This window comes from Triticum urartu, chromosome 2A, assembly GCF_056163025.1.
Source record: "Triticum urartu cultivar PI428250 chromosome 2A, HENAU_Tu73, whole genome shotgun sequence".
Classification (NCBI taxonomy): Eukaryota; Viridiplantae; Streptophyta; class Magnoliopsida; order Poales; family Poaceae; genus Triticum; species Triticum urartu.
In genome coordinates, this window is record NC_141874.1 from 688,672,209 (window position 1) to 688,689,349 (window position 17,141).

Genomic DNA, 17,141 nt, shown 5'->3' on the forward strand with positions numbered 1-17,141 from the left:
TATGAATTTTCTACGATTTTCCGGGCCGAAAACCCAGAAAATACTGCCCGGACGTGACGCAACGTGCGTTTGTTGTCGGATTTCGTTGATTTTGGCCGTGGGGTGCCCGGGTGGGGCCCCACACGCGTTGGCAAAAGTTGGGTGCAATCCGTCAAACCGCTTAGGTACTTGCTGTGGAAGGGGGTGGTTTCGGTATGGCCGGAGGGGACCCTCGGTCGCACGTCTCCGCTTCGCATCCGCCAAACGTGCCCAATTTTTTTCCACGTGCTACTGTGCCCTAGCAGGGCACGCACGCAAAAATTTGTCCCGTTTCGAGTCCGTATGGATTTTCTACGATTTTCCGGGCCGAAAACCCAGAAAATACTGCCCGGACGTGACGCAATGTGCGTTCATTGTCGGATTTTGTTCATTTTGGCCTTGGGGTGCTCGGGTAGGGCCCCACACGCGCTGGCAAAAGTTGGGTGCAATCCGTCAAACCGCTCAGGTACTTGCTGTGGAAGGGGGTGGTTTCGGTATGGCCGGAGGGGACCCTCGGTCGCACGTCTTCGCTTCGCATCCGCCAAATGTGCCCAATTTTTTTCCACGTGCTACTGTGCCCTAGCAGGGCACGCACGCAAAAATTTGTCCCGTTTCGAGTCCGTATGAATTTTCTACGATTTTCCGGGCCGAAAACCCAGAAAATACTGCCCGGACGTGACGCAACGTGCGTTTGTTGTCGGATTTCGTTCATTTTGGCCGTGGGGTGCCCGGGTGGGGCCCCACACGCGCTGGCAAAAGTTGGGTGCAATCCGTCAAACCGCTTAGGTACTTGCTGTGGAAGGGGGTGGTTTCGGTATGGCCGGAGGGGACCCTCGGTCGCACGTCTCCGCTTCGCATCCGCCAAACGTGCCCAATTTTTTTCCACGTGCTACTGTGCCCTAGCAGGGCACGCACGCAAAAATTTGTCCCGTTTCGAGTCCGTATGGATTTTCTATGATTTTCCGGGCCGAAAACCCAGAAAATACTGCCCGGACGTGACGCAACGTGCGTTTGTTGTCGGATTTCGTTCATTTTGGCCGTGGGTGCCCGGGTGGGGCCCCACACGCGATGGCAAAAGTTGGGTGCAATCCGTCAAACCGCTCAGGTACTTGTTGTGGAAGGGGGTGGTTTCGGTATGGCCGGAGGGGACCCTCGGTCGCACGTCTCCGCTTCGCATCCGCCAAACGTGCCCAATTTTTTTCCACGTGCTACTGTGCGCTAGCAGGGCACACACACAAAAATTTGTCCCGTTTCGAGTCCGTATGGATTTTCTATGATTTTCCGGGCCGAAAACCCAGAAAATACTGCCCGGACGTGACGCAACGTGCGTTCGTTGTCGGATTTCGTTCATTTTGGCCGTGGGGTGCCCGGGTGGGGCCCCACACGCGCTGGCAAAAGTTGGGTGCAATCCGTCAAACCGCTCAGGTACTTGCTATGGAAGGGGGTGGTTTCAGTATGGCCGGAGGGGACCCTCGGTCGCACGTCTCCGCTTCGCATCCGCCAAACGTGCCCAATTTTTTCCACGTGCTACTGTGCCCTAGCAGGGCACGCACGCAAAAATTTGTCCCGTTTCGAGTCCGTATGGATTTTCTACGATTTTCCGGGCCGAAAACCCAGAAAATACTGCCCGGACGTGACGCAACGTGCGTTCGTTGTCGGATTTCGTTCATTTTGGCCGTGGGGTGCCCGGGTGGGGCCCCACACGCGCTGGCAAAAGTTGGGTGCAATCCGTCAAACCGCTCAGGTATTTATGAATCTTTTTAATTTAACAAATTCTTGTATTCATATATAACAAATTCATATATGTTAATAAATTCTTGTATTTTATTTGTTATATCTCACCTTTTTAATTCTTGTATTTTATTCATATATGTTAAAAAATCAAAAATAAATTCTTGTATTCATATATTTTAATTTTGTTATTCCTATATAAAACAAAAAATATAACAAATTCTTGTATTCATATATGTTAATGAATTTAAAAATATTCTCTAATTCATAAATGTTAATGAATTTAATAATATTTCAGAGAATGTTAATGAATTAAAATATCTCACCTTTTTAATTTTTTTGTTTTTTATTTGTTGTATTTTTTATTTCAAAATTTCAATTTTTTCATCCACCGGCTTTACTATATGGGCATATTTAAACAAAATCTGAACATTTCTAAAACACTTTATAAACATTTAGATACACTTTTTATTTTTTATTTTATGTGTTTTCATGATTTTTTTATTCTACAATTTTTCGATAATTGCATACCTTATTATGTGCTATGTATATTCGATGCAAATTTTTTAAATATATTGTGAACATTTTTATGCATGGGTTGGAAAATTTTCAATTTTTCTCAAAATAAGCGTTCAATATTTAGCTAATTTTTTGAACAAACTTTGAAGACAAATTTAAACAAGACTCGAACAAACTAGATTGAACATAGAGATATTTTACATAGTCCATTCAACAATACCGAAACCAAATGAGTTTTTTGGAACCTAAACTATACACAGTTCATACTTAGAACATTAAAAAAAAAAACTACTACTCCTCCTCCTCGCTAGCCAACAGATCGACGACCTCCGCGCCGTCACCGCCGTCACCCCCGCCGTCGTCGTCATCGTCGTCGCTGACCTGGGCTAACCGCTCCCAGTCGATGATGTCGTCGTCCGACGACTCTGACGCCTCCGCCTCCGCCTGCGGGACCACTGGCGGAATCGCCGCCGCCTGCTCGGCGGCCTCCCTTGCAGCCGCCGCCGCCTCTGCAGCCGCCGCTGCAGCCGCCGCCGCCTCTGCAGCCGCCGCTGCAGCCGCCGCCGACGCGCGCAGGGCGACGAGGTAACCCGGCGTATCGTCGGGATCGCCGTCCTCCCGAAGAACCAACTGCTCCGGCGGCAGTTCCACCTCCGGCGGGGCGGGGGGATCGGCGGGCGCCGGCGCAGGTGGTGGAGGAGCCCGACGGCCGCGCGCTGCTGGACGGGGGCGCGGGACAAGAAGGCGGCGACGGTCGCCGATGAGGTCAGGCGTGACGCCAGACTCCGCCAGCCGGTACGCGCCGATGACGGCGGCGTAGTCTTTGCCGTCCCAGAACGCATGACGGCCGGCGATGTTGTTGCGGCCGCCGGTCCGCTTCTCCTCCGCGGTGGCGCCGGGCCCGCGCGTCGGGTAGCCGTCCTTGTCGAGTTTCCAGTCGTGCGGAAGACGGCAACCCGGCGGCACGAGGAGCCCGAACCGGTAAAGCTCCTCCGTCTCCGGCATGCTCAGGCTCGACGGCCACGCGTTGGGTCCGTCGTCGCCGCCGGTGCCGGAGCTGCTGCCGCCGTGGAACGACATGTCGCCGGCGGCCTTTTGGGAGGTGGAGACGGGAGAGGAGCGGTGTTTGCGGCGACGGGCGGGGAGGAGCGGTGTTTGCGGCGACGGGCAGACGGGGGTGAGATTTATAGGGAGACGGCGGGGCAGCGGGCGGACGGGTGGTTGGGCTATCAATTCGACGGCAGTCGAGGGCGGCGGCGCGGCAGACGAGGGGACGGGGCGGCGGGGCGGCAGACGAGGGGACGGACGGGACGGGGCGGCGGGCCGCAGTTCACGCGCCACGACGCGCTTTCACCGGGCGACGCGCGGTTTGACCACCGACACGCTTGACCACCGACGCGGTAAAAATAACGTACGTCGCCACAGAAAAAAAAAGCGTACACGTACGTACGTCGACGGGCCGCGCGAGTACGTCGTGGGGCCGGGACTGGGGGAGGGGCAGGGGCAATGACCATCCTACCCTTTTTTAAGTTTTCAGACGAAGGGGTATAGGACGATCTGGACCGTTGATGTTTTCAGGGGGGTTGTACCGAAGAAGAAGTGTTGTGAGTTACTCATCACTCGAGTTTCAACACTTCTGAGTATGAAGGGATCATCTACTGAAAAGTTACGCATTGGACATATTGATGAGGATGGAGATGATGAATTTGGTGAATCTTCTGACAGCTTGAGGATACTAGATGATACAATTTTGGCATTCCATAATCTTAGAAACCTCAAATCAATGAAGTTATATGGTTGCGATAATCTAAGGTCTTTTTCATTTGAAGGTTTTAGTCATCTCGTCTCTTTAAAGAGTTTGAAAATAAAAAAGTGTGAAGAACTTTTCTCTTCAGATTTGATGCCAGAGTATACCGTTGAAGTTGCGAGAGCTGCAAACTGCAAGGCCTTCCCATCTCTTGCAAGGCTGAGTATCATGTCATGTGGAATAGCGGGGAAGTGGCTATCCTTGATGCTGCAACATGCACCAAACCTAGAGAAATTGGAATTAAGCTGCTGCGAACATATAACAACCGTGCTGCTATCGACGGAAGAGGAAGAAAACAGTCAATCAAATCTTATTTCAGACGGGGAAAACTCGTCATCAGGAAATCAGGACGACATATTGATCTGGTTAACTCGAGACGGACTCTTGCACATTACATCAAATCTCATCTTCTCTCTCAAGGAGATAACTATAGATAGGTGCCCTCGTCTAACATTTAACGGGGGCAAGGGATGCTTCTCCTTGTTTACCTCCCTTGAGAAACTAGTTATTTGGGGATGCCCCAGGTTGCTCTCATCTTTGGTGCATAAGGAAGGAAGTGGTTATCAGGCGAATGGAAGATGGTTACTCCCTACAGCACTTGAAGAACTTGCAATCACTGGCTATTACCATGAAGCGCTCCAACCCCTGCTTTCCTAGTGATATCACCAGCCTTAAAAAGTTAAAGATATGGAGCGGCCAAGGTTTGCAATCTCTACACCTACACTCATGCACGGCACTGGAAGAATTGATTATGAGATGTTCCGAATCGATCACTGCACTAGAGGGCCTGCAATCCCTTGGCAGCCTCAGGCATTTGCATCTATCAGCCTGCCCTGGCTTGTCACCATGTTTGGAAAGCTTTTCATGGCAGTTGTGCCCTCGGCTAGAAAGCCTTTACATTACGGACCTATCTGTCCTTACCACGTCATTCTGCAAGCACCTCGTCTCCCTGCAGCGCCTAAAACTTGACGGCTTGAAGCTAGTAACAAGACTAACAGATGAGCAAGAGCGAGCCCTTGTGCTCCTCAAGTCCCTGAAAGAGCTCGAATTTTTTCTCTGTACTGATCTAGTAGATCTTCCTGGTGGGCTCTACACCCTTTCTTCCCTCAGGGCTTGTTCGGTTGAGGTGGATTTGAAGGAGATTGAGGGGGAATTAATCCCCTGCAAGCCAAAATCCCTGCAAATCCCCTCCAATCCACCTGGGATTGGGATTAACCGAACAAAGCCTCAAGAGGTTGAAATTACTATGCTGTACAGGCATCTCAAGGCTGCCGAAAGCAGGCCTACCACTTTCCCTGGAACATCTGGAAATCGAGTATTGCACAACAGAGCTAGCTGATCAATGCAGGCTGCTAGCAACGAACAAGCTAGATGTCAAAATTAGCTGCCTTTGAATTGATTATGGGACGACATGTTAGAGCATCTCCACTAGCCTCCCCAGAACGCCCCCTAGGACACCTTTTTAGGCTCGGTTTTAGGCTCGGATGGCACTTTTCGCTCAAAAACGGCCCAGCCACACCCCCAACACCCCCAGGACGTCAAAATAGCGCCGGCAAACCCTGGCGAAACCCGGCGCGTTGGGGGTCTCTTGGGGGCGCCGGCGGAAGTTTCGGCGAATCGTGTCTCACCACATGTCCTTTTTCTTGGCCCACTTAATCATCTCCTCACAAACTTTTGCTTGAGGTGGGGTCTGACTGGGAAGATGCCCTCTTTATTTCGCCGGATGACCCCCAAGACACCAACTTTTTTGGTTCGGTGATGTTCTTGGGGGTGCCAACGGCTGGAGATGATCTTAAGCCCATGTTTCTACGGACAATACATATATCGCTGGGTTGCCTTGGAGGAAATCTTGTGCCATATATCCTCAGAGTTTTTTTTTCTTTTTTGCGGGATATATCCCTCATGAGTTGATGCCCTCATTCTACAACGACCTGTCTCTGCAGGCATTCAAGCTGCTCGACATATCATGTAACAGGTAAACTAGCATGTTCTGCTGTTTGCTATTCAACTTCTCTTGTCAACAAAAAACAGATGATTAATTTTTCATTTCTTTGACTGCAGAGAGAACTACATGTGATAAACCCGAAGATTTGTTATCTTGTTTGTCACACAAGTTGAAGTTGGTTTAGTTCGGAATTCCCTTGATACATCATGCACATACGCTCTGCAGCTGCAGTAAAGCACTTCGGAGAGAGGGATACTAGCTCTCAGTACTGTACTGTTAACTAAATTGATGTCTAACGAATCGGCACCTGATGCTGCCTGACGCTGCTCAATCGTGGAACATCTCTGTCTGTGGATCGTCAGAGCTCCCCGTAGAGTTGATCTCTCCTCTCTCACCCCCTGGTGTAACGCTCGTATGTGACCCGGTAGGCCTCGAGCCCTTGTAACCGCCAGACCTCTCCAGCATGTGCTTGTTTTTGAATGAAAAGTCAGGTGGGCGATTGCCTCTGTTGTTTCACTGAATTATTTTACTAAATTTGATATGAGTGATCTGGTGTGCCATCGCTGATTACTATAGTTTCCTTTGTTGTGATATGACTAATGCAGACATGATGACATGTGTGTGTGCTTTTGCTATGCTATCTTGACATGCCCTAACAATTGCATCTTTTCACATCTTTTTGACTCTCTGAAGCTTCAAACTATCAAACTGTTCATACAATTTTGCTCCCCATTTTTAGTCATTCTGTCAGTGGTTGTTTGCTTGACGTACTTGTGGTTTTCGATTTCTTCAAGCTTACGTACCCTGAAGCTTGCTGGAGCCGTGGTTGGGAATGTGTGACATAAATAGAATTATCATCAAATATAAGAAATTGAAGGCCAAGATGAGATACCTGAGTGAATGTTTAGATCAACAAAGAAGAACAAGCATCAACTCTCCGTTTTAATTTCTGGATATGAAACTCAGCACCTAGGCTCAGGCAAAACAGCTGGCATTACGTACACAAACAGATGTGCTAGAGAAAACACATCAATATAAAACCACCTTCAGATCAGAAAGCCAGATGAACTACAACATGACTCAGTACCCTCCACTTTTCACTTCTATAGACATAGTCGAGCTGAGCTATCAGATTACCCACAAAGCCAGCCATCCACTAGGAACTAAGTTAACTAAATCCAAGCCGACATGAACATCTCGGAAATAAGTAATCACATCATCCACTTACTCAAATCCTACTGTTAGAACGAGCTCCTCTACACCAGAGAACGAGCATTGCCAGCTTCTGAGGTGCTGCCCCCGAGCTCCCTGACCCTGAACCTGCAAACAGAGTCAAATGGGAAACATTGTAGTAGGAAGTTTAATTCATGAAGAATAAACGATGTTTCTGGAAAAGGGGAAGAGTAAACAGTGAGTTCGACGGTACCACTGGATAAAGAATAAACGGTGTTTCTCAAAAAAGAAAAGAAGAAACAGTCGCTTCGACAGTATCACTGTGCATGAGGAAGAACCACCAGAGACACTCTATCATCAGCACCACTCTCGGCGTCCACTGATTGGTAAGTCAGCGGTCTCATCCTCAATATCTACATACTCATCCACCACTACATTCGCCTTCTCAGGATTCCCGCTCTCCTGTAAATAACAAAACAAAACAGAACAACTGAGAGTCCAATTTGCATATGCGCTAACTGAAAACGAGAACAACACATGTAGGAACAGCACCATTCGCAGCCTCAGAGCTCCAGCGCCATCGTCAACCTCGGAAACGTCCTTCTGCAGTAAGGAACTGGCCGCAGCGCTTCCTCATAGCCGCCCGGAGCTTCGCCGGAGGCGGGGGGAGGTTCTCCTGCGGAGCCCTGCTGCTGCTCCTGCTGCAGCGTGTAGATGCACGGGAGGAGGGCGCGGACCTGGCTGGGCGTGCCCCCGAGGAGTTCCGGTCCTGGAACGCACTGGCATCGCGTTGGGTTAACCTCGCCGGCCGGAACGTGAGGCAACCGGGCGGCGGCGAGCCACCGGATATAGGAGCTATCCACAATGTAACAGAAAGGAAGAGCTGAAAAGACAAGCGGAACAACACAACCACCCTCCCTCTCCCCTCCCGCAGCCGGGCAAACCCCCTTTCCGCCTTCTCTCCACACCCCCCCCCCCCCCCCCCCCCCCCGCCGCCGCCACGGGGCGCCTGGCCGGCACAGGCGGCGGCGGGACTTCTCGCCCTCTCGCGCATGGGAGCTAGTGCGGGGCGGCTTCGATCGGCCTAAGCGCCGCGGTCTGGTGGAGTCAGACGTCAGCCGAGGCCCAGATAAGCAGTTTTCTGGTCGGTTTCCAGACGGTTTTCTTTGCTATGTAGATTTTCTGGTCGTTTTTCATATTCTGTTTTTATCTTTTTTATTTTATTTTCTTCTCTTCTGCTTTTTACTGATCTTATTTTTGTTTTTTCATTCTTGAACATCTATTTGACAATTCTTCTATGTGTTGTTCCCGGGGCTTCTGGTTTTTATGGGTTTTCTATTTTCTCCATCGCCTTTTTTTTTCAGAAAAACTGCTCAATTATTCATCCTAAAAACGTTCGGTGTGTATTAGAAAAGTTCACCCTATAGTAAAAAAAGATCATCGTATATTAGAAATACCAATTTTCTATAGGTATTTGTTCATATATACAAAATTTCATTGTATATACAGAATTTCTATTTTATATTAGAAATTTGTTCGGTGTGTATATTTAAAATGTTCACCGTATATTAACTAATGTTCCATGTATATTATAAAAAATTCACTGTGCACTGTAAAAAAAGTTCCTAGTATATAAAGATTGTTCATTGTATATTAGAAATCCGCAGACAGATCGTGCTTTCGGTCTTCAGTTTAAGGGACCGATCGTGAACGGTTCTAGGGACTTCATCAACGATCTAACCAATTATTCTTCCACTGACAACTCGAAGTTGGTAACAATTCGATCAAAGCTTATTTGCATCTTCATAGTGATTCGGGAGTATGATCAATAGGACGAATTTTTTGTTTTCTACTACGTTTTCAATATATATTTGATTGAACGGTCCTTCAGGGCACCCCGTATGGTGTTTTGGATCGCACGCACGTGGCCTCACGCGCAGTGGAGATTTGGGTCGCCCTATCATGATCAGCGTCCTTCAGCCCTGGCCAGGTTACTTCGCTCATGCCAGCTAGGCCCGCACATACACCCGACTCGGCTTGTGACCGTCCACTCGGCCGACGGGCGAGCCGGGTCGCCATGTCAGCATCCTTCGACCCCAGTCCGCGGTGCTTCGCTCGCGCTAGCCAAGGCCGTGCGTGCGCCCGGCTCGGCGTGCGACCGTCCATCCAGCTAGCCCTAATGGCCATCCGACCATGGGGCGTGGAGGTAAGAGGTCGAGCAGCGAGAGGCTGTTTCGCTGTCAGAAGCTTCGTGTGTGGGGCCTGTCCGAACGTGTCTGCATTTGCCGGCCAGTGATTACGTCTCAAACGTGTTTATAATTTTTGTTGTTTCATGCTATTATAATATCACTTTTGTATACTTTTATAGCAATTTTTATTACTTTTCTAGACTAACCTACCCAGAGCCAATTGTTTTCTATATGTTTTAGGGCCTGTTTGGATTAGTGCCAAAACCTGCCCAGTCAATTTATTGGCTTTGATTGCTGCGTGAGCAACTGTTTGGAACGAAGCCAATTTTTTGGGGTGCCCTGGGTCGCGCATCCTTCCGGTTCACTTCTGCATGGATTTTGACGCCAATCATTGTTGAATCGTGGGCGGGCGCTGGCTTTGCCCTTAGACTTTTCAGAAAATCAGTATCTGTGTAGCTCAAAATACCACGGGGATTTATGAGATTTTTTTCAAGTTATGAAGATTCCAGAAAGTGCTGGCAGGGGCCATGGCGCCACACCAGGCACCCACGCGGCCAGGTGGTGCGGCTTAGGCTCCATCCGTGTGGGGAGGCCATATGGAGCCCCATGGCACCACGTTATGTTGATTCTTTTGCCTATAAATCCCATAATCCGAGAGACCCTTCATATCATTTTTGCGATTTGTTTCACCGTCGCAAGTTTCTGCTTCGGGAGATCCAATCTAGAGGCTTGTTCCGGCACCCTGCTGGAGGGGAAATTAATCACCGGAACCATCTTTATCAACCTTGCTGCTAACATGCATAACCAAGTGTGAGTAGTTTTTTTAGGACCTTGGCGTCCATAGCAGTAGCTAGATGACATCCTCTCTTTCTTGTGAGTTGTTTTCTTAGGACCTCAATCGAGGTGAAGTAATCTAGCAATAAGTATTTTCCTCAGTAAAGAACAAAGGTTTATCGAACCAAAAGGAGTTCTTACAGCAAACAAAGTCACTAGTACCTGTGCACAAAACACAACACAAACTTGTCCCCAACACGTCAAGAATGTTGTCAAGCTTTTTAATAGAGAGATAAATTAAAAGAAACAGTACAACAAAGAATATTATTTTTGTTGAGGTTTTCAGTCATAGAGAATAGACCCAGAGGGCCATAGGTTCACTTTCTCATAAGCATACAAGTGTGGTGAACAAATTATAATTGGGCGGCGATTAAATTGCAATATTTATATTTATGACTATGATCATTCATAGTATAATATTATATAGGCATTGCGTCTGTGATATGTAGATTGTTATCCAACTGCAGCTACAACTAATATTCGCAAAATGCTCAATGGAGCTCAGCCTCTAGGGAGGCCGAATTTGAAATGATCAAAATTCAAATTTGCGTATTTCAAAATAAAAAATAAAAAAATATACATATACTTAGAGACATAATACACAAATGTGTAAATTTTCAGGACAACAAAAATTAAAATGAGTGCTAGAAAATAAATCAAAGCCATTTTAGTAGATGCACTATTCATCCTCAAAGTCAATGAATTTGTGTTTTTTTGCACAGATCACATTTCAAGGTATTTCATGTTGGAAATATGCCCTAGAGGCAATAATAAAATAGTTATTATTATATTTCCTTGTTCATGATAATTGTCTATTGTTCATGATATAATTGTGTTATCCGGAAATCGTAATACATGTGTGAATACATAGACCAAAACACGTCCCTAGTGAGCCACTAGTTGACTAGCTCGTTGATCAAAAGATAGTCATGGTTTCCTGACTATGGACATTAGATGTCATTGATAACGGGATCACATCATTAGGAGAATGATGTGATGGACAAGACCCAATCCTAAGCATAGCACAAGATCGTGTAGTTCGTTTGCTAGAGCTTTTCCAAATGTCAAGTATCATTTCCTTAGACCATGAGATTGTGCAACTCCCGGATACCGTAGGAGTGCTTTGGGTGTGCCAAACGTCACAACGTAACTGGGTGACTATAAAGGTGCACTACGGGTATCTCCAAAAGTGTTTGTTGGGTTGACACGGATCAAGACTGGGATTTGTCACTCCGTATGACGGAGAGGTATCACTGGGCCCACTCGGTAATGCATCATCATAATGAGCTCAAAGTGACCAAGTGTCTGGTCACAGGATCATGCATTACGGTACGAGTAAAGTGACTTGCCGGTAACGAGATTGAACGAGGTATTGGGATACCGATGATCGAATCTCGGGCGAGTAACATACCGATTGACAAAGGGAATTGTATACGGGATTGATTGAATCCTTGACATCATGGTTCATCCGATGAGATCATCGAGGAGCATGTGGGAGCCAACATGGGTATCCAGATCCCGCTGTTGGTTATTGACCGGAGAGTCGTCTCGGTCATGTCTGCGTGTCTCCCGAACCCGTAGGGTCTACACACTTAAGGTTCGGTGACGCTAGGGTTGTTAAGATATTAGTATGAGGTAACCCGAAAGTTGTTCCGAGTCCCGGATGAGATCCCGGACATCACGAGGAGTTCCGGAATGGTCCGGAGGTGAAGAATTGTATATAGGAAGTCTAGTTTCGGCCACCGGGAAAGTTTCGGGGGTCACCGGTATTGTACCGGGACCACCGGAAGGGTCCCGGGGGGTCCACTAGGTGGGGCCACCTATTCCGGAGGGCCCCATGGGCTGAAGTGGGAGGGGAACCAGCCCCTGGTGGGCTGGTGCGCCCCCCTTGGGCCTCCCCCTGCGCCTAGGGTTGGAAACCCTAGGGGTGGGGGCGCCCCACTTGGCTTGGGAGGCAAGCCACCCCCTTGGCCGCCGCCCCCCCCATCTAGATGGGATCTAGAGGGGCCAGCGCCCCCCCCTTGGGCCCCTATATAAAGAGGGAGGGAGGGCTGCGCAACCTAGCCCCTGGCGCCTCCCTCTCCCTCCCGTGACACCTCTCCCTCTCGCTGAGCTTGGCGAAGCCCTGCCGAGATCCCGCTACTTCCACCACCACGCCGTCGTGTTGCTGGATCTCCATCAACCTCTCCGTCCCCCTTGCTGGATCAAGAAGGAGGAGACATCTTCCCCAACCGTACGTGTGTTGAACGCGGAGGTGCCGTCCGTTCGGTGCTAGGTCATCGGTGATTTGGATCACGACGAGTACGACTCCATCAACCCCGTTCTCTTGAACGCTTCCGCTCGCGATCTACAAGGGTATGTAGATGCACTCCTTTCCTCTCATTGCTAGAAGACTCCATAGATTGATCTTGGTGATGCGTAGAAAATTTTAAATTCTCCTACGTTCCCCAACAGTGGCATCATGAGCTAGGTCTATGCGTAGTTTCTATGCACGAGTAGAACACAAAGCAGTTGTGGGCGTCGATATTGTCAATTTACTTTCCGTTACTAGTCTTATCTTGATTCGGCGGCATCGTGGGATGAAGCGGCCCGGACCGACCTTACACGTACGCTTACGTGAGACAGGTTCCACCGACTGACATGCACTAGTTGCATAAGGTGGCTAGCGGGTGTCTGTCTCTCCCACTTTAGTCGGATCAGATTCAATGAAAAGGGTCCTTATGAAGGGTAAATAGAAATTGGCATATCACATTGTGGTTTTGGCGTAGGTAAGAAACGTTCTTCCTAAGAAACCTATAGCAGTCACGTAAAAATTTGCAACAACAATTAGAGGACGTCTAACTTGTTTTTGCAGCATGTGCCGTGTGATGTGATATGGCCAAAAGGATGTGATGAATGATATATGTGATGTATGAGATTGATCATGTTCTTGTAATAGGAATCACAACTTGCATGTCGATGAGTATGACAACCAGCAGGAGCCATAGGAGTTGTCTTAATTTATTTATGACCTACGTGTCAACATATAACGTCATGTAATTACTTTACTTTATTGCTAAACCGTTAGCCATAGTAGTAGAAGTAATAGATGACGAGACAACTTCATGAAGACACGACGATGGAGATCATGATGATGGAGATCATGGTGTCATGCCGGTGACGACGATGATCATGGCGCCCCAAAGATGGAGATCATAAGGAGCAAAATGATATTGGCCATATCATGTCACTATTTGATTGCATGTGATGTTTATCATGTTTTACATCTTATTTGCTTAGAACGACGGTAGCTTAAATAAGATGATCCCTCGCAATAATTTCAAGAAAGTGTTCCCCCTAACTGTGCACCGTTGCGAAGGTTCGTTGTTTCGAAGCACCACGTGATGATCGGGTGTGATAGATTCTAACGTTCGAATACAACGGGTGTAAGCCAGATTTACACACGCAATACACTTAGGTTGACTTGACGAGCCTAGCATGTACAAACATGGCCTCGGAACACGGAAGACCGAAAGGTCGAGCATGAGTCGTATAGAAGATACGATCAACATGAAGATGTTCACCGATGTTGACTAGTCCGTCTCACGTGATGATTGGACACGGCCTAGTTGACTCGGATCATGTTTCATTTAGATGACTAGAGGCATGTCTATCTGAGTGGGAGTTCATTGAATAATTTGATTAGATGAACTTAATTATCATGAACTTAGTCTAAAATCTTTACAATATGTCTTGTAGATCAAATGGCCCACGCTAATGTTGCCCTCAACTTCAACGCGTTCCTAGAGAAAACCAAGCTGACAGATGATGGCAGCAACTATACGGACTGGGTCCAAAACCTGAGGATCATCCTCATAGCTGCCAAGAAAGATTATGTCCTAGAAGCACCGCTAGGTGACGCACCCATCCCAGAGAACCAAGACGTTATGAACGCTTGGAAGCAGCGTGCTGATGATTATTCCCTCGTTCAGTGCGGCATGCTTTACAGCTTAGAACCGGGGCTCCAAAAGCGTTTTGAGCAACACGGAGCATATGAGATGTTCGAAGAGCTGAAAATGGTTTTCCAAGCTCATGCCCTGGTCGAGAGATATGAAGTCTCCGACAAGTTCTTCAGTTGTAAGATGGAGGAAAATAGTTCTGTCAGTGAGCACATACTCAAAATGTCTGGGTTGCCCAACTGCTTGACTCAGTTGGGAGTTAATCTCCCGGATGACGCGGTCATTGACAGAATCCTTCAGTCGCTTCCACCGAGCTACAAGAGCTTTGTGATGAACTTCAATATGCAGGGGATGGAAAAGACCATTCCTGAGGTATATTCAATGCTGAAATCAGCGAAGGTGGAGATCAAAAAGGAACATCAAGTGTTCATGGTGAATAAAACCACTAAGTTTAAGAAAGGCAAGGGTAAGAAGAACTTCAAGAAGGACGGCAAGGGAGTTGCCGCACCCGGTAAGCTAGTTGCCGGGAAGAAGCCAAAGAATGGATCCAAGCCTGAGACCGAGTGCTTTTATTGCAAGGGAAGTGGTCACTGGAAGCGGAACTGCCCCAAATACTTAGCGGACAAGAAGGCCGGCAACACTAAAGGTATATGTGATATACATGTAATTGATGTGTACCTTACCAGTACTCGTAGTAGCCCCTGGGTATTTGATACCGGTGCGGTTGCTCACATTTGTAACTCAAAGCAGGAGCTGTGGAATAAGCGAAGACTGGCGAAGGACGAGGTGACGATGCGCGTCGGGAATGGTTCCAAGGTCGATGTGATCGCCGTCGGCACGCTACCTCTACATTTACCTACGGGATTAGTTTTAAACCTCAATAATTGTTATTTAGTGCCAACTTTGAGCATGAACATTGTATCAGGATCTCGTTTAATTCGAGATGGCTACTCATTTAAATCCGAGAATAATGGTTGTTCTATTTATATGAGAGATATGTTTTATGGTCATGCCCCGCCGGTGAATGGTTTATTCTTAATGAATCTCGAGCGTAATGTTACACATATTCATAGTGTGAATACCAAAAGATGTAAGGTTGATAATGATAGTCCCACATACTTGTGGCACTGCCGCCTTGGTCACATAGGTGTCAAACGCATGAAGAAGCTCCATGCAGATGGACTTTTGGAGTCTCTTGATTACGAATCATTTGACACGTGCGAACCATGCCTCGTGGGTAAAATGACCAAGACTTCGTTCTCAGGAACAATGGAGCGAGCAACCAACTTATTGGAAATCATACATACTGATGTGTGCGGTCCAATGAGTGTTGAGGCTCGCGGTGGCTATCGTTATGTTCTCACTCTCACTGATGACTTGAGTAGATATGGGTATGTCTACTTAATGAAACACAAGTCTGAGACCTTTGAAAAGTTCAAGGAATTTCAGAGTGAGGTTGAGAATCAACGTGACAGGAAAATAAAGTTCTTACGATCAGATCGTGGAGGGGAATATTTGAGTTACGAATTTGGCACACACTTAAGGAAATGTGGAATAGTTTCACAACTCACGCCGCCTGGAACACCTCAGCGAAATGGTGTGTCCGAACGTCATAATCGCACTCTATTGGATATGGTGCGATCTATGATGTCTCTTACCGATCTACTGCTCTCTTTTTGGGGCTATGCTTTAGAGACTGCCGCATTCACTTTAAATAGGGCTCCGTCGAAATCTGTTGAGACGACACCGTATGAATTATGGTTTGGGAAGAAATCTAAGCTGTCGTTTCTAAAAGTTTGGGGATGCGATGCTTATGTCAAGAAACATCAACCTGAAAATCTCGAACCCAAGTCGGAAAAATGCGTCTTCATAGGATACCCTAAGGAAACCATTGGGTATACCTTCTACCTCAGATCCGAAGGCAAGATCTTTGTTGCCAAGAACGGATCCTTTCTGGAGAAAGAGTTTCTCTCGAAAGAAGTAAGTGGGAGGAAAGTAGAGCTTGATGAAGTACTGCCTCTTGAAATGGAAAGTAGCGCAGCTCAGGAAGATGTTCCTGTGGTGCCTGCACCGACTAGAGAGGAAGTTAATGATGATGATCAAGATACTTCGGATCAAGCTCCTACTGAACTTCGTAGGTCCACAAGGACACATTCCGCACCAGAGTGGTACAGCAACCCTATCTTGGAAATCATGTTGTTAGACAACGGTGAACCTTCGAACTATAAAGAAGCGATGGCGGGCCCAGATTCCGACAAATGGCTAGAAGCCATGAAATCCGAGATAGGATCCATGTATGAAAACGAAGTATGGACTTTGACTGACTTGCTCGATGATCGGCGAGCCATAGAAAATAAATGGATCTTTAAGAAGAAGACAGACGCAGATGGTAATGTGTGTTGGAAATATGCCCTAGAGGCAATAATAAATTGATTATTATTATATTTCCTTGTTCGTGATAATCGTTTATTATCCATGCTAGAATTGTATTGATAGGAAACTCAGATACATGTGTGGATACATAGACAACACCATGTCCCTAGTAAGCCTCTAGTTGACTAGCTCGTTGATCAATAGATGGTTACGGTTTCCTGACCATGGACATTGGATGTCGTTGATAACGGGATCACATCATTAGGAGAATGATGTGATGGACAAAGACCCAATCCTAAGCCTAGCACAAGATCATGTAGTTCGTATGCTAAAGCTTTTCTAATGTCAAGTATCATTTCCTTAGACCATGAGATTGTGCAACTCCCGGATACCGTAGGAGTGCTTTGGATGTGCCAAACGTCACAACGTAACTGGGTGACTATAAAGGTGCACTACGGGTATCTCCGAAAGTGTCTGTTGGGTTGGCACGAATCGAGACTGGGATTTGTCACTCCGTGTAAACGGAGAGGTATCTCTGGGCCCACTCGGTAGGACATCATCATAATGTGCACAATGTGATCAAGGAGTTGATCACGGGATGATGTGTTACGAAA

General features: G+C 47.3%; 1 long non-coding RNA gene and 1 pseudogene across 1 annotated transcript; one reads left to right on the forward strand and one right to left on the reverse strand.

The window, feature by feature from the left end:
• LOC125537887 (uncharacterized) overlaps positions 1-6,152 on the forward strand; it is a 28,225-nt pseudogene extending 22,073 nt beyond the window's left edge.
• An 846-nt stretch (positions 6,153-6,998) lies between these two features.
• On the reverse strand, positions 6,999-8,142 carry LOC125534098 (uncharacterized). Its single transcript, XR_007294408.2, has 3 exons — positions 7,746-8,142; positions 7,447-7,655; positions 6,999-7,340 (listed from the first exon to the last, which is right to left on the reverse strand). It is a non-coding gene; the product is annotated as an uncharacterized LOC125534098 (long non-coding RNA).
• Between the last annotated feature and the right edge of the window lie 8,999 nt (positions 8,143-17,141).